This window comes from Suricata suricatta, chromosome 8 (assembly GCF_006229205.1).
Source record: "Suricata suricatta isolate VVHF042 chromosome 8, meerkat_22Aug2017_6uvM2_HiC, whole genome shotgun sequence".
Classification (NCBI taxonomy): domain Eukaryota; kingdom Metazoa; phylum Chordata; class Mammalia; order Carnivora; family Herpestidae; genus Suricata; species Suricata suricatta.
In genome coordinates, this window is record NC_043707.1 from 119,725,745 (window position 1) to 119,751,398 (window position 25,654).

Sequence of the window (25,654 nt, forward strand, 5' to 3'; positions counted from 1 at the left end):
GCCTGAGTCCCCGGGACAGCCCTGATCCTCGGGGGTGCCCCGCCTGCGTTATCAGAACAGGACAGGACTCTTGCAGTCTGGCCGTCTCGCCAGAGATTTGGATGATCTGAGATCCCGGAAATCTCAGAGCCGTTCCTGACATCCACTGTCAGGCCACAGATGATTGGCTGGGGGCCGTAGCCTGTGCCCAGCACTGTGAGCTAAGTGACCTCCAGGTCTGGTCTCTTACATGAGCCAGTGGATTATTTCCAGGGTCAGAGAGGGGGGCGGGGTGTCTCTGCCTGTGCCGTCAGCTCAGCCATAGGACCAACAGTCCTGCACTTACTTGATCACTTGTGGGTGCCTGGACTTGGCTAGTGCCCGAGATGTGACATCTCACTGATCCCACAGAAGACCAGTTAGTGGCGGAGTCAGGGTCACACCCGGATTGGCCCGAACAGAACCCAAGGGCTTGCCGCCACACCCCACAAGGAGCTCCCGCTGCCCAAGTGTCTCCCTGGCCGCCTGAGCCCTGACAAGCAGCTTACCTCCTCGGTGAGTCTGTTTCTTCATCTGCAGAGCAGAGACGATAATGCCTATTAAGCACGAAGAAGACATTTTTGTTCATCCAAATCCTTCTTAGGAAAAGTATATTTGTCTAAAAAGAGAAATCCGCATGGCGACAAGAGCCAGTAACTCAAGGGTATGGAGCCAGCTGATGCCAAGGCTTCCTAGAGGAAAGAGGGTGAAAGCAGTCTGCGAGAGATAAGGAGGTGTCCCTCTTCCAGGGGAGGGGGGTGTGGACGAAGGGGAGAACAGCCAAGGAGGTGGTCGTGTCTCCCCAGAAATGTGCCATAAAGCCAATCAATTCAGAAACGCCTGGTGTGGGTGGATATTTTAGAAAACAGTGACGGAGCTGGGCTTTGCACTTGAAATAACCCAGAATGAAAGAGACCTAGCTAGGCTGACAGAGGGGCCCAAGTACAGAGAAGTCCTGGGACTCAGGACCACCAGTGACCACAGATGTCCGGGACTAGTCGGACTTGGTTCTCGTGGGGACAAGGGCACTCCAGCTGCCACCTGCTTCCCTTGACCTTTGTACTCATGCCTGCCTGCTAACCCTCCCCCTAACCCTCCCAAAGGCGTCTCTTCCCGTTTGGTCACATGTCGAGCCTCCTGTGGTCCCCTGGACTCCATCATCTGCTGCTCTGCATCCTTTCCCACTGCCTGTCATTCCCAGGTCTCTGGAACACTGCCCAAGTTGCCTGCACACTTTCTCCACCTCCTGATCTGGCACCTTTCCCGCTGCCCCTACCACAGCTTCCTGACTTGTCAAGGTCACCGGCAACCTTCACCTTGCTGCGTCTTAGGACCACGTCTCTGCTGGGAGGTATGTGTCACGGGGAACCACAGCCCCTCCCTCTGGGAAACACTGTGACTCTGAGACACTGCTGACCTCCCATCCCATCTGCTTGACTCACCTGACTCAGTGTCCCCCCGCTGAACCCTCCCGCCCTGACCCTGAGGGCTAGGCAGCTCTCCTTGGTGGGGGGACACCTCTTGCCTCTCCAGAGCTCGTCAATTGCAGTGGCTATTTTTAACAGTTTCACTGAGCTATAATTGACATATGATAAACTGAACATATTTAAAGTGACATATTTAAAGACATAATTAAAGTGATCATCTGATAAGTTTTGACATATGCACGCGTTCATGAAACCCTCAGCACAATCAAGATAATGAAAGTATCAATCCTCCCCCAAATTTCCCTTGCTTCTTTGTCCTGTTTCAAGGAAGCCCAACCCCCTCTCCCTAGGAACCAAGAGTCTGCTTTCCATCACTACAAGTTAGCTTACATTTTCTAGAATGTTACATCAGTAGAATCAAAAGGGATATTCTCTCTGTCTCTCTCTCTCTCTCTTTCTCTCTTTTTTTTTTTTTTTTGCCTGGTTTCTTTCACTTAGCACAATTCTTCTTAGACTCATGCATTCTCATTTGCATATCAAGAGTTTATTCGTTTTTATAATGGGGTAGATTCCATTGCATGGATCTACAATTTATGTCCATTATTGAGATACTACAAGTAAACCGGCTATGAACATTCATGGACAGGTCTTTGTATGAACGTATGTTTTCCCTTCTCTTCAGTAAATAGGAAGGGCATGGCTGGGCCTCACGGCATGGGCAGGTTTTACTTTAAAGAAAATAAGAAAACCTGCTCACCTGTCTCAAGTGATGTAACATTTTACACGCCAGCAGCGTCGGAGAATTCCAGTTCCTCCCCAGCCTCACCAACACTTGGTCTGGGCGGTTGTTTTACTTTTAGGTGAGTGGTGTTGGGATCTCACTGTGGTTCTGACATAGGGGACCCTAATCATCAATGACCCGAGCCTTTTTCATGTGCTTACTTCCTATCTGTATATGTCTTTTGGTGAAGGGTCCGTTCAAATCTTTTGTCCATTTTTTTTTAATCAAGTTGCTTGTTTTCTTATTATTGAGTTACCGGACTACTCTAAACATGCTGCACACGAACGCTTATTGTATTTGTGAAGATTTTCTCTGGCTTGTCTTTTCATTCCCCTAACAGTGTCTCTTAAAGAGCAGAACTTCTGAATTTTTATGAAGTCCAGTGTATCAATTTGTTCTTTTATGAATTGTGTTTTTGGCATACTGTCTAAGACATCTCTGACTGACCCCGGGTCGCAGAGGTTTTCTCCTGTGATTTCCTCCAGAAGTTTATAGTTTTATAGTTTTGTAGTTACAGTTCATGTTTAGATTTAAAAAATTTTTAATATTTTTTATTTATTTTTGGGAGAGAGACAGCATGAGCAGAGGAAGGTCAGAGAGAGAGGGAGACACAGAATCCAAAGACAGGCTCCAGGCTCTGAGCTAGCTGTCAGCACAGAGCCCAACGCAGGGCTCGAACCCACGAACTGTGAGATCGTGACCTGAGTCGAAGTTGGACACTTAACCAACTGAGCCACCCAGGTGCCCCCATGTTTAGATTTATAATTCACTTGAAGTTTTGTATACAGATCAAGTTTCAACATTGTGCCTATATATTTCCAATTGTTTACAGCACCATGTGTTGAAAATACTATGTCTTCTCTACTGAACTGCCTTTGCACTGTTGTCCAAACTCAGGGTCCAAGTAGGTGTGAATCTGCTTCTGGATTCTATGCTAGCCCATTGGTCTGTTTGTCTGCCTTGCTGTCAACACTACACTGCCTTGATTTTAATGGCTTTCTGGTAAGTCTCAAAATCAAGTCAGGTTGGCCCTCCATCTATGTCCCTTTTTTTTAGAGTTCTCTTGGATTTTCTAAGTCTTCTGATTTTTCATGTGAATTTGAGAATCAGACTGTAAACCTTTACAGAAAAAAGGATTCAGGTATGTTCATTGGGACTGCATTTCATCTAAAATTAATGCAGAGAGAGTTAACATTGCAACAGCATTGAGGCTTCTGAGCCATGAACATGGTATATCTCTATATTTCTTTGGTTTTTCATTCCTATCAGCAATGTTTTATACAAGGTGCAGGTTGGACACACACTTTGCCAGATTCATTCCTGAGTGCTTTATATTCTTGATGCTATTGTAAGGGTGTTGTTTCATTAATTTCAGTTTGGATTGTTCATTGCTGGTACATAGGAATACAATTGATTTTTGTACATTAATTTTGTATCACACAACCTCACTGAACACACTATTTCTAGTTGCTATTTTCTTATGGATTCTGCCAGATTTTCTAAGTAGGTGATCGTGTCACCTGCAAGAAAAATCAATTTTACTTTTTTGTTACAGATCTGAGTGTTTCTTCCTTCCTTCCTTCTTTCCTTTCTTCTTTCTTTCCTTCCTTCCTTTCTTTTTCTTTCTCCCTTTTTCTTTCTTTCTCGTTCTCCCTCTCTCTCTCTCTCTCTCTCTCTCTCTCTCTCTCTCTCTCTCTTTCTTTCTTTCCTTCTTTCCAAATATTACTGTGCCAGCTGGAGCTTCCAGTACAATGTTGACTAGAAGTGGTAAGAGTAGGCATCCTACTCTTGTGCCTTGATCCTTAGGTGAGAGCATTCAATCTTGTACCATAATACACATAATCCAAGTTCTAGGATTGTCACAGATTTCCTGTCCCTGTGTCAGGCTGAGGAAGTTTCCTTCTGGTCTGACTTTGTCAACACTCCTCACCAGGAATGGACATTTGATTTTGTCCAATGCTTTTTTGCATCTATTGAGTTGGTCATGTGATCTTTCCTTCTTAATTTGTTCATATAATAAATTTATTTGCATGATTTTTTTAATGTTAGGTCAGTCTTGCATTTGTGGGATAACCTCACTGGGTCATGATTATCTCTACTTTTTTATGTTTCATTGGATTTTATTTGATAAAATAATGTTTAGGATTTTTACATCTGTGTTCGTGAGGGGTCTTAGCTGGTAGATTTCCAAACTCGGAACGTCTTTGTCAGATTTTGGTATCAGGATGGTGCCGGCCTCATAAAACGAGTTGGGAGGCATCCTTTGTAGAACTGGTATTATTTCTGTAGAATTTGTATTGTTTCTTCTTACATGCTTGATGGAATTTACTAGGGAAGTTGTGTGGTCCTGGAGTTTTCTTTATGGGAAGGCTTGTAATTAAAATTCAGTTTAATGACGAGATAAAGGGATATGGAGGCTATTTGTTTCCTCCCAAGTGAGCTTTGGTGGTTTGAGTCTTTCCAGGAACTTGACCGCTCATAGAAGTTGCCAGATGTACTGTCAACACGTTGTTACCACTATTCTCTTATTATCCTTTTAATATCTGTAGAAAGTGGAGTGATGTCACCTCTCTGACTATTGATAGCAGTAATTTTTCTTTTCTCTCTTTTTCTAACTGATCACTCCATGTACGTATTTGTCATGTTCCTGATCTTCTCAGACCATCAGCTTTTGGTTTCAGGTTTTGGTTTTCTCTATTGTTTTCTGTTTTCAAATTCACAAATATCAGCTCTCAGCATTATTATTTCCTTGGAATTTACTGTCCTTTTTCTTAAGGTGGGATGTGAGGTCATCTATTTGAAACCTCCCTTCTTGTCTCATGTCGGTGTTCAGGGCTGTGCGGTTGCCTCTAGTTGTTTTAGTTGCATCCTATACATTTTGACACGTTATATTTTCATCCTCATTCCAGGTCAAAGTACTTCTTTGGGGCCTTGTCAGCTCACATGGTCCCCAAGTCCAGGCATGGAACTGAGACCAGAACTGGTTACTTTCAGAGTGAATCTGAAGACATCAGTTTCCCCCACCGATCCCACGAGTGACTCCCGGTGGTCCTTCCACTGGGACCAGCCCCATTGGTCCTCTGAATGGACTCTATCTTATCCACTCACTTCCTGGCTGAAGAAAACCAGACAACCCTCCCCCCAACCTTGCTCAAGAGCTAAGTACCTACTCATGGTCAGGGCCAAGGTTGGCCTAGAAGCCCCGCCTCTGGATGCTTGGTGGAGAGGCCTTTAGCACCCCAAGCAAGTGGCAGTGTGCCCAACGCAGCTGACAGGTCAGTTCCCTCACACCAGACCCAGTGATAAGCTCCCCGTGTGTTTTTTCTCTTTTAATCCTGATAGCTGCCCTGGGAAACAATACATTTCTTTTTCATTTTGCAGAGGTTCAAATCAAGGCTCAGGGACAGGACGTTTCCTGCTCTGGAGGAAGCAGAAAAGTGAGGGCTCAGATCCAGATCTGTCTGACCCAGGCTGGCGCACCACCACGAAGCAATTCTGTGTCTTCCTTTTCATCACCAATGGCAATGTGCCCTTCTAGACCCTGGGGGCAGGGACGGGGTGGGGACACAGCTGTGGTGAGTAGGAGCAGAGAAACAAGACCCAGAGGAGGGAGGGAGACAGCAAGAGGGAGATGCCTCCTGATTGTGAAAGTCTTCTGACCTTTTCATGTTCATTCAATGAAGTCAAAAAGGGTTGAACTTTGGTGCACCATCTTTAAGTATAAATGCAGATTAATGAGGGAAAATCTGCTTTGCTAAGCGTGGAACTCATGGAGATCCAATTGAGCATGATATTAAGTGTGATAATGCCAACCCACGGGGCTGTGGCAGGAACCCGAGGTGAGTCCTGTGTGCTCCAGGCCACGTGCTCAGATCCTACAAAGGACAGAAGCCTCCCTGCGTTCGAGGTAAACCTCGGTGTCGGGGGGTGGGGGGGGTGCCCTAGGCTGAGTCACTTGACTCTATAAAGAGGGAGCATAAACCCTGAGTTAAAGTCAGGCAGGGTGGGGACCGTTGACCTCCTCAGATCCCTCCTAATGAAAATGTACAATTGTATGAATTCTGCAGACACCTCAGTGCCCTGACGCCCTTCCACTCCCTGCCCCCCAACCCTCACGGCCCTTGGCGCCCCCGATGCTGCATAGTCAGATGTCTGTCCCTTTCCCCTTCACTGGATGCTGGTTCCACCTGCAGGGGACTGGGTCCATCCTGTTCCCAGGGGTTCCCTTGCTGAGCAGAGTCCCGCACATGGTAGGTGCTCGAAAAGTCCTTGCTGAACCTGGGAGCTGATTGAGTGGCTGGTTAACGCCCTGGGTCTGAAATCAGGCAGGTCTGGGGTTAAGCCTTGGCTCTCTTGTGCCCCCGAGTGAGTGGCTTCCTGCACATCTCACCTTCTCATCTCTAACACAGAACCATTAGGAATAGGCCCTCACTCCCCCCAGAGACGCAGTCACGCTACCCTGAGTCGAGGCTTCCCAAGGGCTGAACGCAGCACCCGGCACCGAGGGAGCCCCCGGGAAACATTGCCTCTATGCCCACATGCAATCTGTCCCCACGGGCTTCGAGCCGAGGGACTTGGAGCAAGTGGGTCCCCTCTGAGACTCAGTGTCCCCGTCGGTAAACTGGACTAGCACCACTCCTGGAACACGGCTGTGAAGGCTCAGTAAGATGATGATGATGATGATGATGAAGACAATGGAGACCTCTAAGCCCATTTTGTGACTTCTGCGTACTTAGCCCTCGGTTTATCCAAATTAATGTATTTCATCTTTATTGCACCCCTAAGAGGTGGTGCCCATATTCCCTCCATTTCACACTTGAGGAGCTAAGGCCCAGGAGGGGGCAGGAACTGGTGAGGAGTGGTGGGCGCGCTGCAGGCACAGGCTGGGTGCTGGGTGCCGTGAGGGTGCTGCCCGCTGGCAGCCCAGTCCTCCTGCTGCCTCCCCGCACCTGATCTCAGCTGCTCCACGCCCCCCTCGGGGTGGGGGGCAGGTGATGTTTTCTCCAGTGTTGTTTATTCAGTCATTGCTCTGTTTTCTAAAGGAGTTGGACTTGGGGCCAGGAAGGAGGGTGGAAGGAGGGGACAGATAGGTGGAGATTTGAGATAATGGGACAGAGGGACTTGCTCATGGATCTATAACAGAGAAACAAGCAGTGTTTTCTCTGTGTGTTCATTTATCGGGACTCTAATGGAGTCCCAAATCTTTGCGAGACTCCTACCCAGTGAAATCGAGAGATCTGTGGTTGTGACTGCCCCAGCTGTGGGGAAGGGGGCGGAAGGGCCGCAGTGAAGACTCAGTGCACACCACCTCCACTCAGCACCCCCTCCCCCCTCCCCAGGACAGCACCAGGGACCCCCCAGGAGATCCCTGAGATCTCATCAGTGTGAGGAATGCGCAGACAGCAGAGAGGGAGGGAGCCCTGCCCCGTCCTCACAAAGGGAGAAGGGGCCCGTGTCAGAAGCACGAGCCAGAACTGACTCACTGACCCGTTGCCAGGCGGGCACGGGTATACAAGTGTCCTTGGGGTACCGGTCACCTGGGGTAACTTACTCCACTGTCACTCACGAGGGAGCTGGAAGGCAAGGAGGTTTGTACGTCCCCCTGGGTCTCTGAGCTCAGTCAGTGAAGAGCTTCAACCAAGTTATTCTCTGCTAGGTGGGAAGCAGGCAGCTCCAGGGTCCCCAACTCATCCTGCAGGGCAGAGGGGGGAGCAGAGGGCAGAGGGAGGGGGCAACAGAGCAGAGGGTGGGAGTGGGAGCCGGGCTAAGGAGAGAAGGCCAGGAAGACACCCATCTTACTGTGTCAGCCAATCAGAAGAGGCTGTGGTGTGTGTGTGTGTGTGTGTGTGTGTGTGTGTGTGTAGAAGGAGATAGAGAGAGGAAGAGAGAGAACACTTCCCTGCCCTCTCTCCGACTACACACACACACTCTCACACACACGGACACTTACACACACTCTCACACACTCACACTCACACACACTTGCATGACATGCACACAAAGGCATGTGCACAGATATACTCATGTGCACACACGCCCAGGCACACTTATGCACACCGTCACACACGTTCACAAAGTCTCGTGCACATGCACACAGACACATCACACTTCTTTTCCTCACAGAATGTGTCACATCCCGATTCCCAATTTGTTTGTGTGACTCTTAGATAACTGTCCCACCCCACCCCCCCAGGACCAGGAGCTGCTCTGGGAAGGCAGCGGGGGCTGGGGCGCGGGCAGATCACTCACTGTTGTGTCCCGGTGGCCGGTACTGCAGCCAGCACAAAGCAAACCAGGTGACAGGTGCCAAGGAGGGACAGGTGGCCCGGCGGGGCCTGGCTTGCACGGTGCACACGGCACTGCCACTGACAGCACATGGGAGGCAGGGACCTTGCACGTGCACTTGGCCAGGGAATTTCTGAGTGACTCTAGGAGACGCCCTTCCTTTCACGCATTGGGATCCAAGGCTCCGATTGACACACATCTTGTTTGTGCTACTTTTCTCCACTGAATTCGGCACAGGGTTTGGACCTGGGGCTCAGAGAGTGAGGGCTGGAAGGAGGCGTCTCCACACTGATCACTTAATGCACTGGTTTTTCAGTTTTCTCCATGGGTCCCTTCGGCATCGTCCTCCAGCTTAGACAAGGCATCTCCACGCTGAGCCCACCTTCCAGACAGTGTAATAACAGGCATTTATTGAGCATTTACTACATGCTCAGTGCCCAGTCCGATACTTCACCTACCCTAACCTGTTTCCTCTTCACATCAGCCCCTCCAGGGAAGCACTAACTCTGTTTTCTGGATGGGAGGCGGAGGCACAGAGAGGTGTGGCCACCTCCTCAAAGCCTCACATCTTTTGAGTGGAGGGTAGTGAAGCCTGGGCTCCCGAGTGACTCCAGCCTGGTTCCAACACCTTGTTCTCTGAGTGACACCGGGTCTCTCTGCATCTGGAGTGGGGGCATCACAGGGACACCCCCTGAAGGACTGTTGTGAGGACTGAAGAAGATGATGAGCGCATTCAGCAGGCACCTGATGAATTGTCTCCTTCTACACAAGGACCTCAAGGTGACCCATGAAGGTGGTTGAGACCAGGTCGAACCAGAAGGAGCCTCAATGTCAGCACTGGCAGGGGCTGAGGTCATTGACTCTACGAGTCCCATTCTACAGATGAGGAAACTGAGGCCCCAAGATGGAAATGATTGGTCCAGGTTGCTGAGGTTTGGGTCATTCGTGCGCCAGTATTCCCTCTTCATCCACAGCTGTGGTTCCAATGTTACTTCTAAATTTAAAAAATGACAATTATCGTCAATAACGATGAAGGGACAAACAAGAAACCAGCTCCCAGCTGTCCTGTGGGACTTAGGCTAGCACTCACCTGCTGGTCCCGAGAGCCCATGGAGAAGATGGGGGCTCCTCTCTTTGAGGGGGTGCAGGCTGAGGGCATGGTGCATGGGTGGCCTTTCTGCAAGGGGGCCAACTGCACGCTCCGCCAAAGCCCTGCAGTTGCTCCTCACGGCTCTGCCCACCCCCAGCAATGCGGGACGTCCCCACCTTCTCTTCCCTTTGCTCAGATGCATTCCTGTTCCCTCTCTCAGAACCCTCTGCCTCTGCTCCCCAGATGTAGACTCAGGCCCCTCATCCAGTGCCCAGCTGCCCCTCCACCTGGAAAGGGGAGAGTCTCCTTGGGGACCCTCCCCACCCGTCAATTGTGGCCAGAGCGATGGGCCGTCCTCTTCAGAACAGAATGGCCCCATTCATAGATGTGAGGGCCTCTGGCTATGATCACTAGCTTTTATAGTCTCTCCCACTGTATTTGGGAAAAAGTGTATCTATTACTTTAAACAGATTAAAAATAGACCCAGCTGAAGCAAGCCGGGAAAGTCACAAAGTGGCCAAAGCTGACATACAGGCAAATACATTACCTTCATCACAGAAAATCCAGAGAGGGTGTCCAGAAACCTGCCCAGTTCTGGGCCCAGGAGCCCTGAGTGCACTAGAGGTGGGGCCTTCCTTGGGGGGGAGTGGGACAAGCTCAGGGGCTCCAAGGTAGGGGGGGGGTCTCTTGGCTCTGTCGGGTGCTACATTCCACCCCAGAAGTGTGCCCTTCCTTCTCCCAGGTGCTCAGAGGCACTGCCACCCAGAACCCTGGGCTGTCCGAGGTGGGAACAGAGGTAGAGGGTCCTAGACCCAGCAGGTAGGGGCACAGGGTAAGACCAGGGAAAGATGAACTCATTGATTACTGATATTCCAGCCCTACTATATCCCTCTGGGTTTCACACCACTTCCTCCTAATCTTTTTATCACACTTTGACAACCGTTTGATAATCTAAGGGAGTGATATTTACATGACATGTACATGAACTGAGAGGGCACATGCATTACCTCTTCTCAGAGGTAATTTGCTCCCCACAGATGCAGAAAAGTGCATAATCTGGTCTTTTCCTTATAATGTAGAAGGGGAAACAGGCCCAGAGAGGGCAAGCAACTTAATGGTCACACAGCACATTGGGAGTGGAGCCGGGCCTCCTGATTCCTGCCCAGGGCTCCTCCCTCTGCATGCCACTCTGGCCACTTTCTCCGTGGGCGCTGGCAGAAAGGTGACCCAGAAGCTGGAAGTAGCTAGACACAGGGAGACCCAGGTAGGTGGCGCTGTTGAGGGGGGGCACTGTGAGGATGGGCAGTGCCCACGGCAACTGGGCAACTGCACCCCCATCCCACCCACATGCCAGGGAAAAATATGTGCTTTGAAAATGAAAGTCAGCTCAAAGTATACAGATTAGTAGTGGTTATATGCTAGCACTTTATTAATTAAGTGTCCTAAATACACTGAAACCTGGGCATTTAATTTAGATTTATAGGGATAATTTAAATTTATAAGACCAGTTATTATGCATTAAGTACAGAAAATGCCAATTGATTTTCACAGGCAATATTTATTGAAGTATTAAAACAGAAAACTATGTAAAATTTAATCACCCTTGCGAGGAGTGTAAGCGCTGGCGGGGTTTCGGGGTGGAAGGAGGTATGGCTTGCTTCGGGCGCTGTGCCTATCGTCCGGATGGCAATTTCATCTTCACCTTTTTAGTCACTGGGATCAAACTAGGCATCACATGGCACAGGAGACACGCATGTTATGAATCACAAGGCAAGACACTGTCTGGGCTCCTTCTATGCCAGCCCGAAAGCGGACCAGTGTGGTGTGCCAGGGGACAGTAGAGGAGTCTGAAGTCCCAGGATCCTTGTCCCCAGCGGGCACTCCCTGGCCTGTGACCTTGAAGCGCTTGCCTAACTTCTATGTGCTTTGTCTTCAGAACTCAGAACTGGAAGGGGCTAGGATGGGTGGTCTGGGTCTGGCATTTGATGAACTTGTGGATGTGATCCCACATCTGGATGGGGCATTGAATGCTGTGTGATAATACCCCCATCGCCCTCTGTCTCTGTCTCTCTCCCATCTCGGGAGGTCCGCAAGGTGGGCCGTGTCTGCAAAGTGGCAGATGGGCACAGTGGTGGGCCAGCCTCCCTCTGGAGTGGGGGTGGGGGTGGCTAGCCAAGAAGGCCGGGCCCAGGATTGGTCTTGCAGAAACCACAGCAGGTGTTTTACACAGAAGAATCTGATAAAAGGAACCAGTTGAGGGGCGCCCAGGTGGCTCCGTTGGTTGAGCCTCCAACTCCGGCTCAGGTCATGATCTGACAGTTGGTGAGTTCAAGCCCCACATCAGTAGAGGAAACCCTCTTAGGATCCTCTGTCCCCCTCTCTCTCTGCCCCTCCTCTGCTTGCAATAAAATAAAACATTTAAAAAAAAAAGAAAAGGAGCTAGTTGCACAAGCTTTGGAAGGGCCTCAGGAGCCAAAGGGAAGGAGAGAACACAGAGGTCAGTTCCTGCAGGGGCTGCTAGGCCAAGTGCAGCACAGGGAGGGGCCGTGTAGACGGAGCCCAGGGCTCTTGCTGTGGCCCTGGTGGTGACGCTGCCGCTGGGACGCCTCGGCCTCCTCCACCAGACCCTCCCAGGTCCGCTGGAGCCCGTGCGCATGCGCGGCTGACAGCCCGTGGCTGCTGCAGGGCCCCGGGACCCACTTCCTATGCAGTCAGTGAGCATCCGCGGGGGCCTGCCGCGTCCCCACGCCGTGTGCAATGCGGAGACAACCGACCGCACACATCTCCTTCCTCCCTATCAGCAGCGCTTCCAGGTGTTTCTCTCTACCATCAACCCAAAGTGTGGCCACTGCCTTTGAATTGGTCGGATCTCTGCCTCTGGCCATTTCCTCGTCCAAGCTAAGCAGACAAAGAGATGAACCGCTCGGAGTCCTACCCCCCAGCAACCTGCTCTTTCTTCCCATCACTGGGTCACTGGAGGCCGCAGGGGTCACTTCAGCCAATGCAGTCATGTCAGCTGGGGCAGCAGATTGAAGGGTTCCTCCCACAGAACCCCCTTCAAAGATATAGCCACCCAGAACCTCAGAATGTGACCTTATCTGGAAAAAGGGGTCTTTGCAGATTTAAGTAGGTGAGGATGTCAAGACGAGAGGGCCCTGCAGTAGGGTGGGTCCTGAATCCACTGCTGATGTCCCCCTGAGAGACAATGTCCCCCTGAGAGACGGTGTCCCATGAGAGATGATGTCCTCATGAGAGACGGTGTCCCCCTGAGAGGTGGTGTCCTCCTGAGAGACAATGTCCCCCTGAGAGGTGGTGTCCCCATGAGAGATGATGTCCCCATGAGAGACAGTGTCCCCATGAGAGACGATGTCCCTATGAGAGTGTCCCCATGAGAGACGGTGTCCCCCTGAGAGACAATGTCCCCATGAGAGATGGTGTCCCCCTGAGAGATGATGTCCCCATGAGAGATGGTGTCCCCATGAGAGATGATGTCCCCATGAGAGACAATGTCCCCATGAGAGATGGTGTCCCATGAGAGGCGATGTCCCCATGAGAGACAGTGTCCCCATGAGAGATGATGTCCCCATGATAGACGATGTCCCCATGAAAGACGATGTCCCCATGAGAGATGGAAGAGGGGAAGACACAGGGACGCGTGTGCAGAGGGCCCTGTGGGGAGGGGGCGAAAGCTGGAGACTGGAAGGTTCCATGGGCTCTGGAAGCTTCCACAGCTGGAGGATGCAGGGAGGACTCTCGCCCAGAGCCTTAGTGAGAGCACGGTCACCAAGTTTGTCACGATCTGTTACAGCAGCCACAGGAAGCAAATACCTGGTATTATTGCTTTATTGAGCTTTGCTGATGATGGGCTGTTTTTTGGAGGATTTTTTTTCTTTTTTCTTTTTTCTTTTTTTACCATTTTCCAACAGCCCTTGCTCACTCTGGGTCACATTTTGGTAATTCTTACAATATTCCAAACCTTCTCATTATTAGAATATTTGTTATGGGGATCTGTGATCATTGATCTTTGATGTTATTATTGAAATGGGTTTGGGGCACCACAAATCACGCCCATAAGAGGCGGTGAACTTAACTGATAAACGCCGAGTGTGCTGACTGCTCCCTGGACCAGCCCTTCCTCCCCATCTCTCCCCCTCCCCCTGCCGTCTCCTGAGCCCTCCCTTCTTGCTGAGATACAATCAGATTGAAATTAGGCCAATTTATTACCCGACAGTGCCCTCTCCGTGTTCAAGTGTAGGAAGGAAGAGTCCATCAAGGAGACAAATCTCACTGTTGTCTTATTTTAAGAACTGGCCCCAGCTGCCCCAGCCTTCCGCGCCCACCACCCCCGGCAGTCAGCAGCCATCAGCATTGAGGTGAGACCTTCCACCAGCAAAAAGATTATGATGTACTAAAAGCTCAGATGATGGTTGGTGTTTTTTTGCAATAAAGCACTTTTTAATTAAGGTAAATACACGGCTTTTCTAGACGTTAATGCTATTGCGCCCACTTAGAGACTCCAGTGTCGTATAAACATAGCTCTTCTAGACATTGAAGAGCCAGAGGAATCACTGAACTTGCCCTGTGGTGGCGGTCTACCCGTGAAGTCTCTGAGGTATGCCCGACGGCCGGGGGTAGAAGATGTCACAGGAGGCCAGCTGCGTGGGCTGACGGCAAGGTGGCGATGCAGCTGGACAGGGTGCCAGAGGCTCGAGACCTGATCCTGCAGGTCTCTGGGGCCTCCTAGTTCACAGGTGTCCCTGCCATCTGGCACTAGCTGGGTGCTGCCCGTGCTGCCCCATGGCTAGATGGGCCCCTGGGGGTTCCCAGTCACGTGGCGGCCCCAGGTCAGCCATTTAACTGCTACTCCTAGGTCCCAGCGAAAAGCCAACAGCTTTTTTCAAATGGAGAGCCGCCACCTGGGGGAGTAGGTACAGATGCCTAGAGGCCAGACCTGAAGCTCCCATCGTGCATTGCTGGCCCCACAGTGTCTAGACTTTGGCCACTAGACAACGTGTAACCTGAGGCCCAGGCGTCAAGGCAGCTGGCCCCCAAGACAAGAACTGCCACAGTGCCTTTTCTGGCTGGGAGCCCCGCTCAGCTGTGCAAGCCACTAAAATGCAGGCGCTGGGCCACACACTTGTCCCAAAGGCGGTTAGCCTTTGCAGAGAGGCCCGTGAGCCTCGTACCTCATTCTGAGGGTGTGCCTCCTTTCCTCACTGATGCCTTCACTTTCAAGTGCAGGACACTGAGTTCAACTCGAAGATGGCACGTTAGATACGCTCATTTGTGTCCGTCTTATGGCCACAAAACCGAAGCTTCCTTTAGGGCCACCATAGAGGACCTCTGGGTTTCTGGCGTGGGAAATCTAAACACCGCACGTCGTTTGCCTTCTGCAAACTGTCCAGCGATGTCCTAAGTGGCTATCACATGCCTCTGCCTTGTAATGGAGGCCACCACTGCCGCCGCAGAGGCAGACGGGATGGCCACAGGTCTGACAAAGCAGCCGGCCACAGGGGCATTGCAGGGACCAAATGTCCCCACCTGCCGATGACCACTGCGGTCCCCCGTCCCCTGGCATCAAGGTCCTCGCTCGCTGCCGCGCTCCAGCCTCGTCAGTCACACAACCCGGCCCAAACCCCATCAGTGAGGGTTTTGTTCCCAGCGTCACTGCTGATGGATGCCAAATGCTGTTATGATTCAGGTGCACGTAGAGAATGCAGAAATGACACTAAGAACTGCAGGGGATTTGACGCAAGGAGCGGATTAAAAATGTGTTCAAAGGCTGAAATGGTAAAAAGAGAAAGATGAGAGGGTCTGGGGGCTGGTTGGCGGGGAGGTGCTGTGCACTGGGCCTTGTCCCCCATCCCTTCCCCCCAGCCCCATCCCTGTCACCACAGACTCCACCCCCACAGCCGCCAAAGGGCTGCAGAAGTGGCAGCCACCTGGTGCCGCCTGAGCCTTTTCCAGAAGCAAAGAGGGGACTACAAGCGGCTTCTCCCCACTCCTACTTTTCAGTTCTCCACTGCACCTTCCTGTGTCCCCGGGTAACCGGAGGCCGGTGCGCAGGGGGTCCCTGGAAACGGAGCCAGCCGGGCCCCAGTGTGGCGCCGCGCTGTGACTGCGGCAGAGCACACAGCCGATGATGGACCAATGGGCCGCACGCTGGCTCACAGCTTGGACTTTGGCACTAGTTCAAATCAGTTTGAAACTCAGCCCTGGCCTTTGAGAGCGTCCTTTAATCTCTCAGGGCCTCACGTTACCTGCGGATAAAATGGGAATAATGGCATCCACCCTACAGGGTTGTCGTACAAAGATTAAATAAGCATGTGCAAGCGTCCATACCGGGGCCTGGCACACTGACGCCCTCAGCCAGGGAGCTGATGCCTAACTTCCTCTTTGGGCTTGACCGCGTGCCTGGGCCTCTCTGGGTTCCCCATTTGCTCATCTGTTAAGGGAACAAATTGGAACCAGAGGCTCCCTCCAGCCCCAGTGAGCTGTACGGCTCTGAATCACCCCTTGGATGAAATGGGTGGTCTGGAGCAGGCAGGAGGGATGGAGGGAGGTCTGAGAGCTGGAAGGGAGCTCCGGAAGAACAGGAGGCTTGAGGAGGTTCTGGTTGTGTCTGAGCGTGAGCCGTGCACTTCCCTGGACGCTCTGTTCCTACGTCAAACAGATCACTCTTCAGCCACCTTAATGTTCTCTCTATCCCCCTGCTAATGTCGCCTCTGGCGATACCAGTCAGGTCTGTCCTCTCTTTGATGTGCTCCCTCGCAGCACCATTCCATGGACGAGAAATTGCCAGGAGCAGTGTTTCTCTGCACACTGTGATCCAGAAGGAAAGGGAGACTCTGGTTAAATCCATCATGAAGAGGAGATTTGTAAGTTCTGGGGCCGCAGAGGGGCCTGCGTGCCTGAGCTTTGAGGATCTTCCTGTGTGGGTAGGAATTATGAGCTTAAACCGGTTGGAATTCAGATTTTGGAGCTGGTGACGCCGCAAAAGCCGGGCTCTGTGGCTGAGCTGTTCAAAGCACAGGACATCTGTGTTCAGCAGAGAAGGGTTCAGGATCCTGCTCTGCTCTCGGCTAATTTACAGCAATTTCTCTGAGGCTTGGTCCCTTTATTGATAAAGGGGAATAAGAATGGTGACTGTAATTGGCACTCGCACTGTTTTGGCCCAGCCAGCGTCGATTTCCCCCTCTGTTCTCAGCACCATCTCTCCCGTCAGCCTTCCTCCAGAAAACTAAGCCTCTGGACCACCCAGGCCCTGCTAAGTCTGGCTGGAGATGTCAATCAGTGATGTTATCCCACTCCCCTACTTTGACAGGGAAGAGCCTTGACTAGGCCAATCATAGCACTCCATTTACCCAAGAGCATGTGAACAAAATCAGACCTATCAGAATCCTTGACCGGGATTTTCTATGGGGCCCTGGGAGAGAGGGCTTCTCTCTATCCTCTGAGTCCTTAGACAGGAGGATGAAAGCTTGCAGCTGGCAGTCATTAAGACCCTGCTTCCCCTCCCTTCCCCTCCCCTGCCTCTTAAAGAGAGCGAGCAAAGAGGAAAGTGCACCCATGCAGAAGTATAACAAGGAGATGTTGAGGTAGAATGAGTGATCCGGTGGAATCATTGGAGCCCCTGAATCCAGCTGTGCCTCGATCTTTCCCAGTTCTCCAAACTAGGAAGCTCCCTCTCTGGTGAAAGCGACACAAATCTTTTGGTTGAAAGTGCCAAAGACCCAGTTCAAGTCAATTTCATCAAGGACAGAGTTTAGTAGCTCAATAAATGCTGGTGTCTCTGGGGAGCCTGGGTGGCTCAGTCGGTTAAGTGCATGACTTCAGCTCACGTCGTGATCTTGAGATCCCTGAGTTCAAGCCCCGCAGTGGGTTCTGTGATGACAGCTCAGAGCCTGAAGTCTGCTTCGGATTCTGTTTCCGCCCACCCCCCACCCATCCCCCCCCCCACACTCTGTTTCTGTCTTTCAAAAAATGAACAAATGTTAAACAATATTTTTTTAGATGCTGGTGTTCCCTCGCCCACATCTTACTGGAGCTCAGCACTCTGATTAGCTTCCTTGGGAAGTGTCTGTCCCCTTCCATTTGCAGGAGAGCACCGCAAGGCAGGGATGAGGTCTGAGGTGCCCAGTATTTGCTCCGGTCTCAGAGCCTGGCGCAAACGCGGGCAGTGTGTGGGTGAGCGCTGACCAGGTTTCCCTCCTCCCTCAGGCCCAGGGCTCCTCCTTAGGCATCCCTGAAACCACGGTTACTTGAGTGTTTGCTCTCTCCCCTCCCTCCTCTGGATCCTGAGCTCCGCATTCAGTCATTCATTCACAGCCCAGACATTACTGAGCACTTATCTGTTAAGCCTCTAGGGGTGCTGTTCTAGGCACAAGGGATATAGAGGTGAACTGCACAGACTGGAATCTGCCCTCACACCTCTTACATTCTAGTGTAGGAGCCGAAGGAAAAAGAGATATGCTCCCTCATGCCAGGTCCTAGAGTGGGCCCTGAAAAATCTAATGCAGGGAGAGGGCAGGGCGGCGGCAGGTTGGAGGGGAGCTGCTGGGCAGAGAAGACCCCGTCTTTGTCACCTGCTCTGCACCATGAGTCCCTGTTCCTTGCACAAGCCTGGGAGAATGAGTAAAGTGAGGAGTGAGCCGTAGGCAGGCAGCTCCACTGCTCTCCGAGGTCTGGCTGTGGGAAGCAGGGCCCCGAAGGAAGCGGAGGCAAGCACAGAGGAGCTGGAGGGGGAGCAAAGCCCTGCTTCTGGAGCTGCAGCCCGGGGAGGGTGGGGTGGGACCCCAGGACCCAATCTGTGTGGCAGGCAGAGTCCAGGAAGTTTTCAGTGGGCAGACTACCTGTGGGTGCCTTTGTCAGACACCGGCCTGGTCCCTGCCCCAGTGTGTGAACACAGAGTTGAATCCAGGAAGAGAGAAGGAAAGGAACCCCCCAACTGTTTCTCACCCCCCCATCCTCTCTCCGCTGGCTGTGTTTGCCATTGGCCGCACCCAACCGAAGCCTGCCAGCCAGCAGGAGGCCAGGGTGTGGTCCACACAATCAGTGTGGCTGGGCAGAGTTAGACAGGGTAGGAGGGAGAGGGTGGAGAATGCACCTCGGTTTGGAGAAAAACCAGTCAGAGAGGGTTAGAAGAATATTTCCTCAAAGACTGATGAGGTTACATCAGAAAGCCCTCTAGAATCTTCTCTTTTTTTAAATTTTTTAAATGTTTATTTTTAAAAAAGAGACAGTGCAAGTGTAGGGAAGGGCAGAGAGAGAGGGAGACACAGAATCTGAAACAGGCTCCAGGCTCTGAGCTGTCAGCACAGAGCCTGATGCAGGACTTGAACTCACGAACAGCAAGAAGTTGGTCTCAGCTGAAGTTGAATGCTTAGCTGACTGAGCCACCTCAGGCGCCCCTCTCTAGAGTCTTCTAGTTTCTTTATATTTTGGTATAAGTTGAATTTTTCTTGGTGTGTGAACCATTTGTTCTATGGAGCTATTTCAGAAGGAAATCAGATGACTTCATGCTCAGGGCCAGAAGCAAGGTGGCCTTGACATCATGACATCACCTGGAAACTGAGTCCCAAGGTCACATTCAAGGCTCAGCAGGGCCATACCGGCTGCAGTGAAAGAACAGGTGCCGGAGCCTAGAGATCCGAGTTCAGGTTGTGCTTCAGCTTCTATACTACAGCGTGACCTCGGGCTGTCCCTCTTCCCCTGGGCCTCAGTTTCCCCAATCTGTATCAGTGATCTCTAATGGACTTCCCAACTCCAAAGCCAGAAGCCATCTGAGAAGGCAGCAGTCAGCAAAAACAGAGGAGCCTGGTGTTTTCCAGTTATGAGAGACTGATGACTCTGAACCTATTTATATGGAGGAAAATAATCGAGAAAAATGTCTGCTGGAAAACACCTGGGAGCATTTGCGAAATGATTAAAATGCAATAATGAGAGCTCATAATTAACGTCTGCTGGGACACGAGGAAATCAAGGGCCAGGTGCCATCACAGCAGGTTGGGAGGGGCAGGAAAGGATCCGAGAACAGTCGCGAAGACCCTGGCAGCTGGAAGTGGGGAGAGACAACTGGGCTGGTGGCCGGGTCACAATCCCAGCTGGGCCCCTACTTCAGAGTGTGACCTTGAACAAGCCCCTTTGCCTCTCAGGGCCATGGTTTCCCCAGCTATAAAATGAAAGTGTTGAACAGATTATCCAGTTCTGTGTTCACATTGAATGGGGAATCTGGTGAGAGGTAAAGGCTGGAGAACAGAAGTTTCCAGGATCCTTAGAGTTGGGGCCACGTTCCTTCTGAAATTATGAGCATGGATCAACAGTCTGAATTGAAGGCTGGCCCTACTCCTTCCTGGCTCTGTAACCTTGGACCAGCTCCTTTCTGTCCCTGTGCCTTGGTTTACTTCCCTGGAAAAAAAGAGATGATCATAGTGATATTGTTGGGTTTAAGTCTATCAACTTTCCATCTGTTTTCTGTAGGTCCAATCTGTTCTTTGGAGGCCTTCCTCCTTTCTCTGCCTTCTTTTGGACTGAGTATCATTTATAATTCTACTTGGTCTTCTGGGTTGGTTTATCAGCTATAACTCTTTGTTTTGTTATGTTAGTAGTTGCTTTGGTGTTTATAGTATAGATCTTTAACCTAACACAGTCTATTGTGCTGCTTCACGAAGAGTTTAAGAATCTTTCAGAAATGAGACTCCTGTCCTACGGCTATTCTATTGTTGCCATATATCACTTATAATAGGAGGGCTATAAGCTGCACACTATATTATGTGTGAATCAATGGCTTGTAGTGTCTATAGGGCTGAGTGGCGTTCCATTGCATGAATGTCACGACTATTCATGGATCCATTCACCTGTTGAAAAACATCTTAATAGTTTCCAGTTTGGAGCAATTATAAATACAGCAGCTGTCAATATGTGTGTACAGGTTTTTGTGTGAACATAAATTTTCAGTTCACTTGAGTCCGATACCTAGGAAAAAGGATGTCCAGGTCAGATGGGAAATGTACATGTAACTCTGTAAGCCACTCGGGGACCATACTTTGCATAGAATTTTTATGAGACTTCAGACTTCGGTTCATGCTATTAGAACTTCCAAAGGAGTTAGTCAATTTTGCCAAGTTGTGGCCCACAATGAAAGGATACCAAGGTGTACTTTAATAGTGTATTTGATTTGTGATTTCACAGTGGCTCTATGAAACAAAATGTCATCGATAACAGACTTGCCAATGGATACACACTTGCGTATATAAATACATCCTTTAGTGAATAAATGAAGGAGTAACACTGGGGGCGGTTGTGGGAATGGAATTGAAGACATGAACGTGAATAGAGCTCAAACAGAAGTCGCAGGCTCGATGTATTTGCTGAGCTGAGACGTTTAGGAGAAGCAGAGGGAAGACTCCAAGGTGCCCACTCTGGTACCACCTACATGGCCGTGACCTGAAGGACGCACTAGCTCCATCTCGTCAGGAGGACTTGAATTATTGTCTAGTGTCCGTTCACGTCAGGCTGAAGATTCCCTTTAGGATTTTCTGAATAATATATCTGCTAGGAACCAATGCTCTCAAGTTTTGTTTATCTGGGAATGTCTTAATATCTCCATTTTTAAAAATTCTTTTTAAAAATTTTAATGTTTATTTATTTTTGAAAGAGAGAGTGCAAGCAGGGGAGGGGCAGAGAGAGAAGGAAACACGGAATCTGAAGCATGTTCCAGGCTCTGAGCTGTCAGCACAGAGCCCAACTCGGGGCTTGAACTCATGAACTGTGAGATCGTGACCCAAGCCAAAGTCAGATGCTTAACCGAATATGATACCCAGGTGTCCCAATATCTCTATTTTTGAAGGGTGGTTTTTTTTTTTTTGATATGGAATTCTTGGTCAACATTCCAATTTCTGTTTGGTTCTTTTAAAAACAATTTCTATCTCTTTGTTGATGTCCATCTGGTGAAAGGTCATTCTTTTACTGTCCTTCAGTTCTTTGGATAGACTTAAAATGGCTAATCTGAGGTCTTTGTCTAGTGAGTCCAGTGTCTAGGCTTCTTCAAATACAGTTTCTACTGATTGCTTCTTTCTTGCATATGAGACATGCTTTTCTGTTTTTCTGTATATCTTAAAAATCTATCGTTGAAAACTGGACATGACGAATCAGACAATATAGCAACTCTGGAAATCAGTCTCCCTACTGGGGTTTCTTGTACTGCTTTTGTTTTAGCACGTATTGGTGTAGGTATTTTTCTTTAAGGATACATCTTTTATGTTTATTTAATTTTGAGAGAAAGTAGGGGAGGGCCAGAGAGAGGTAGGACAGAGGATCTGACAGTGCAGAGTTCAATGCACAGCTCGAAGTTATGAACCATGAGATCATGACCTGAGCCAAAGTCAGATGCCTAACTGACTGAGCCACCCGGGTGCCCCTCTTGAATGATATTTCTACAAAGTCTATATTCTTTGTCACATGTGGCCATTGAAATATCTGTTTGGATAAATACTTGGTGGTCAGCTAATGATTGGATAGAGACTTCCTGAAAAGCCTAGGGCTGATAAGTTTTCTAGTCTTTGCCAAGGGAGTCTGGGTGAGTGGCAGGGCATGCCTTCAATCAGGCACTTTACCACTCTCAACCTTACCCCTCCACAAGGCCTGCAGGTCAGCCAGAGATGGGCATCAGGTCCTGCTCAGGTCTGTCCTGAGGATGTGTCCATGTTCATGGTATCCTAGCTTCTCAGGTATATTTTGGAGATTTTCAACACCTGTATGGACCTCCCATCACCTGGTTTTGTCTTTCTTTCTTTTTTCTTTGATGTTTTTTATTTATTTTTGAGAGCTAGAGAGAGACCGTATGAACAGGGGAGGGTCAGAGAGAGAGGGAAGTACAGAATCTGAAGCAGGCTCCAGGCTCTGAGCCAGCTGTCAGCACAGAGCCCGATGCGAGGCTCGAACCCACCAACCATGAGATCATGACCTGAGCCTAAGCTGGACGCTCAACTGACTGAGCCGCCCAGGTGCCCCTGGTTTTGTCTTTCAAGCTCTTGGGTTAGTCTATTGCTTATACCCCAACTGATATTCACTGTCTCAGGCCGTCACGAAATTAGACAATTGTCTGTAATTGTTTTGACTAGCACCCCGCCTCCCGCCATCTCAAGGAAAAAGCTCTTTTTGACACAGGGCAAATTCTGGACTCAGGTAAAATAAAGACAGCCTTACAAGCAAGATCTTCTACAGACGATACAGACAGGTCAATAATGAGACTTATCCGAGAATGTGGCTTTGAAGATTCTCTAACCTCATTCCTTCCCCCTCCAGTGGTTGCCAGGCTACCCTTTCACCATGATTCTGGGCCATTAGAGTTCAAGGTTACCATGGAGTTGGAGAAAGGGGAGTGAGACAACATGCTAAATGTCACAAAGCTTATGATTCCCACTGACATCCGGCCGAGTGTCTCGAATAAAGGCACCCAGGATGGTGGCAAGCCTTTGGTAAATTTCCAGAGTTCTAAAAAATTGATTCTGAGGATTTTTTTTTGCCACTCTTTTCATTACTTTATGGAAGAGAGATTTCTTTTTTTTAGCAATCCTTACTATGCCATTTTCACTGATGCCACTCATTTACATCGTTTTAATTAGAAATCTGCCACCATCTATTTTTGTTTCTCACATCCTTATTTTGTTCCTCAGTGCATAACATGTAATTTTTTTCTCTCTCTCTTGCAGCTTTTAATGTTTTCTCTTTTACACAAGTTTTGATCAATTTGATTGAGTGCCAGGCACTGTGAACGTATACATACTATTTCCTGTAACCTGGCAAGAACTTAGGTGAGTCCTACAGCTCCCTTATCCTCACTGTAACATAAGAGTGATATCCTTCATCTGTATGGTTGGACCGTTCACCGTGTGTGTGCACGAGAACACACTGCCTACAGGAGGACGCACTCATGGACTCCGTGGTCCTTGCAACAGTAAGGAACCTGAAGTCATTGGACCAAATAGTATGAGCAATGGCTTCTAGCCCTCATTGTCCTGGATATTTGATTCTGGACTTTGCAGAATGGACCAAGTTGGATCTAAGGATGCTGAGAAGTCTGGCAAGTGGGGGAGATGGTGGGGTGCCAATGATAGGTGGGGGAAGCTCGGCTTCTGATGGTCGTCTTGCCCAACTTCTGTAAGGCTTCATGGCCTCCAATCCCAATACACAGACGCTCATCTTGCCTGAGTCACATGCTTCAGACTCCTGGGCGTAGTTGTGTGTCTTTGAATAGAGAGAGATTCTTTATCCTCAGCGCTTTCTCCGATGCCAAGATTGACTTTCACCTTTTAGGACACATTCAGTTCCACTGGCATAAGTGTGACTCCAACAGGTTTAAGCAAAACAGAGAAAACAATAAGGCACCTATTGGTCAGTCTAGAAGTCCAAGGGTTAACAGCGTTGAGCACAGCTGAATCGGGGGCACAAATGACATCGGTTTTAGAATCCTATCTTTCCAAGGCTTCCCCCTCCTCTCCACCCTCCCTCTACTCTCTGCCCCTCCCCTGGTGACTTCTCTCTAGACTCTCCTCTTTCTCCGCTTCTCCATAATGTCACCTCCCTCTTCCCATCTCCCTCCCCACAACTCCCCCTCCCCCAGCTAATTAAATGATACAGCGCAACATGTTTCATTTGCATCTGGCTCAGGGGGCAGGGACAGCCTGCAGCCACACATTCATTAAATGGCTCCAAGTAGAGGGATGTAATAAAATGGTTTTATTACAACCAGAGCCTCAGCCCATCCTGGAAGGCGAGGATGTATTCATTGGGAAGACAGAGAACCACAGACTCAAGCATCGTTAGGCCTAAGGTTACTGAGGGGGGACAGCAGGGCACCTCTCATGTCTGTCTCAGGCGATGGCTGGGCTGTGTGGGGCCTGGAGTTCTGGCTGGAAGGGGTGGAGGTGGGAAGGGAGGGGGGCCGGCCCAGGTGGCTCTGTTACTGCCCTGCCACCCTAACTGTGAATGCTAGAAATCCCATGCGGCTTTGACTAGAGCCACCTCTGACATCCCAACCCAGGGAGCGAGAGCTCCTGGGGGTGTTCACCTTAAAGGGCCCCTGAGTTTACCTGTGCACAAGCGCTGCAGGAGATGGGACAATTGGCCTGGCGTGTAAGGGAGCTCCGTCTTATTACACACATGCGCTACCGTGATTCCAGCCACGGAGAAAGTTATCGAGAAGCATCTCTGCACTCCTGGTGGCCTCTGTCCATCATGCACCTCCTCTGTCACCGGGATCTCAGTGGTGGTCAGGGTCACGATCAAATAACAGCAGCTGCCCTCCCTGAGCACCTGCTGCGCTGGGCATCGGGCTCAGTGGTCGACCTGGATCATCTCCCTCAATCCTCACAGCACCTCTGGGGGGGTAGGTATGGTTATCACCCCATTTTATGGGTGAGGAAACCGAGGCTCAGAGAATTGGGGGCCATGTCCAAAGACACCCAGCCAGAACATGGAGCAGTGAGGATGGGGTCTCCGGTCTGCCAACCCCACGGCCTCACAGGCGCGCTCTGCCACATCCCCCTTAAACGGACAGCTCACAGCATGTGCGTGGGCCCATTTCTGTTTTAAATGTTAAAAATAGCCCTTGTGCCCCCAAAAGATGGTGCTACATGAGAATCTCTGCAAAAGGCTCACCTTCCCTTCCAGGGTTAACTTGGAATAAGCTATCCTGTCCAGGATCTGAGCTGACAGACTCAACAGATGAACATGTGCAGATGAACGGGAAAGCGGGCACGGGGGGAGGGATTCCTGTCACAGGGCCTGGTCGTTGTGAGATAAATGGCTGGGGCTCAGGGGGCTCCTGGCCTAAGAGTCAGGTGTGGGTCCGAGCCCCGGCTCTGTTTCTGACTTACTTCCCTGACGAGTTCACCATGTGACAAATGCTTACTGAGGACCTACTAGGCGCCAGGCACTGTTCCCGGCACTAAGGATACAGGCATGGGCGAGGGAGGGTCAGTCCTGTCCTCAAGTGGCATTTCAGGACGGGGTGGACGGATGGGTCCCTGCCCCGACTTTTGCTCCGTTTAC

The 25,654-nt window shown here is 50.2% G+C and overlaps 1 long non-coding RNA gene across 1 annotated transcript; it reads left to right on the forward strand.

Moving 5' to 3' along the window:
- Positions 1-22,982: 22,982 nt before the first annotated feature.
- Positions 22,983-24,246, forward strand: LOC115300214. The gene is made up of 2 exons (XR_003912549.1): positions 22,983-23,079; positions 23,314-24,246. It is a non-coding gene; the product is annotated as an uncharacterized LOC115300214 (long non-coding RNA).
- Positions 24,247-25,654: the final 1,408 nt, after the last annotated feature.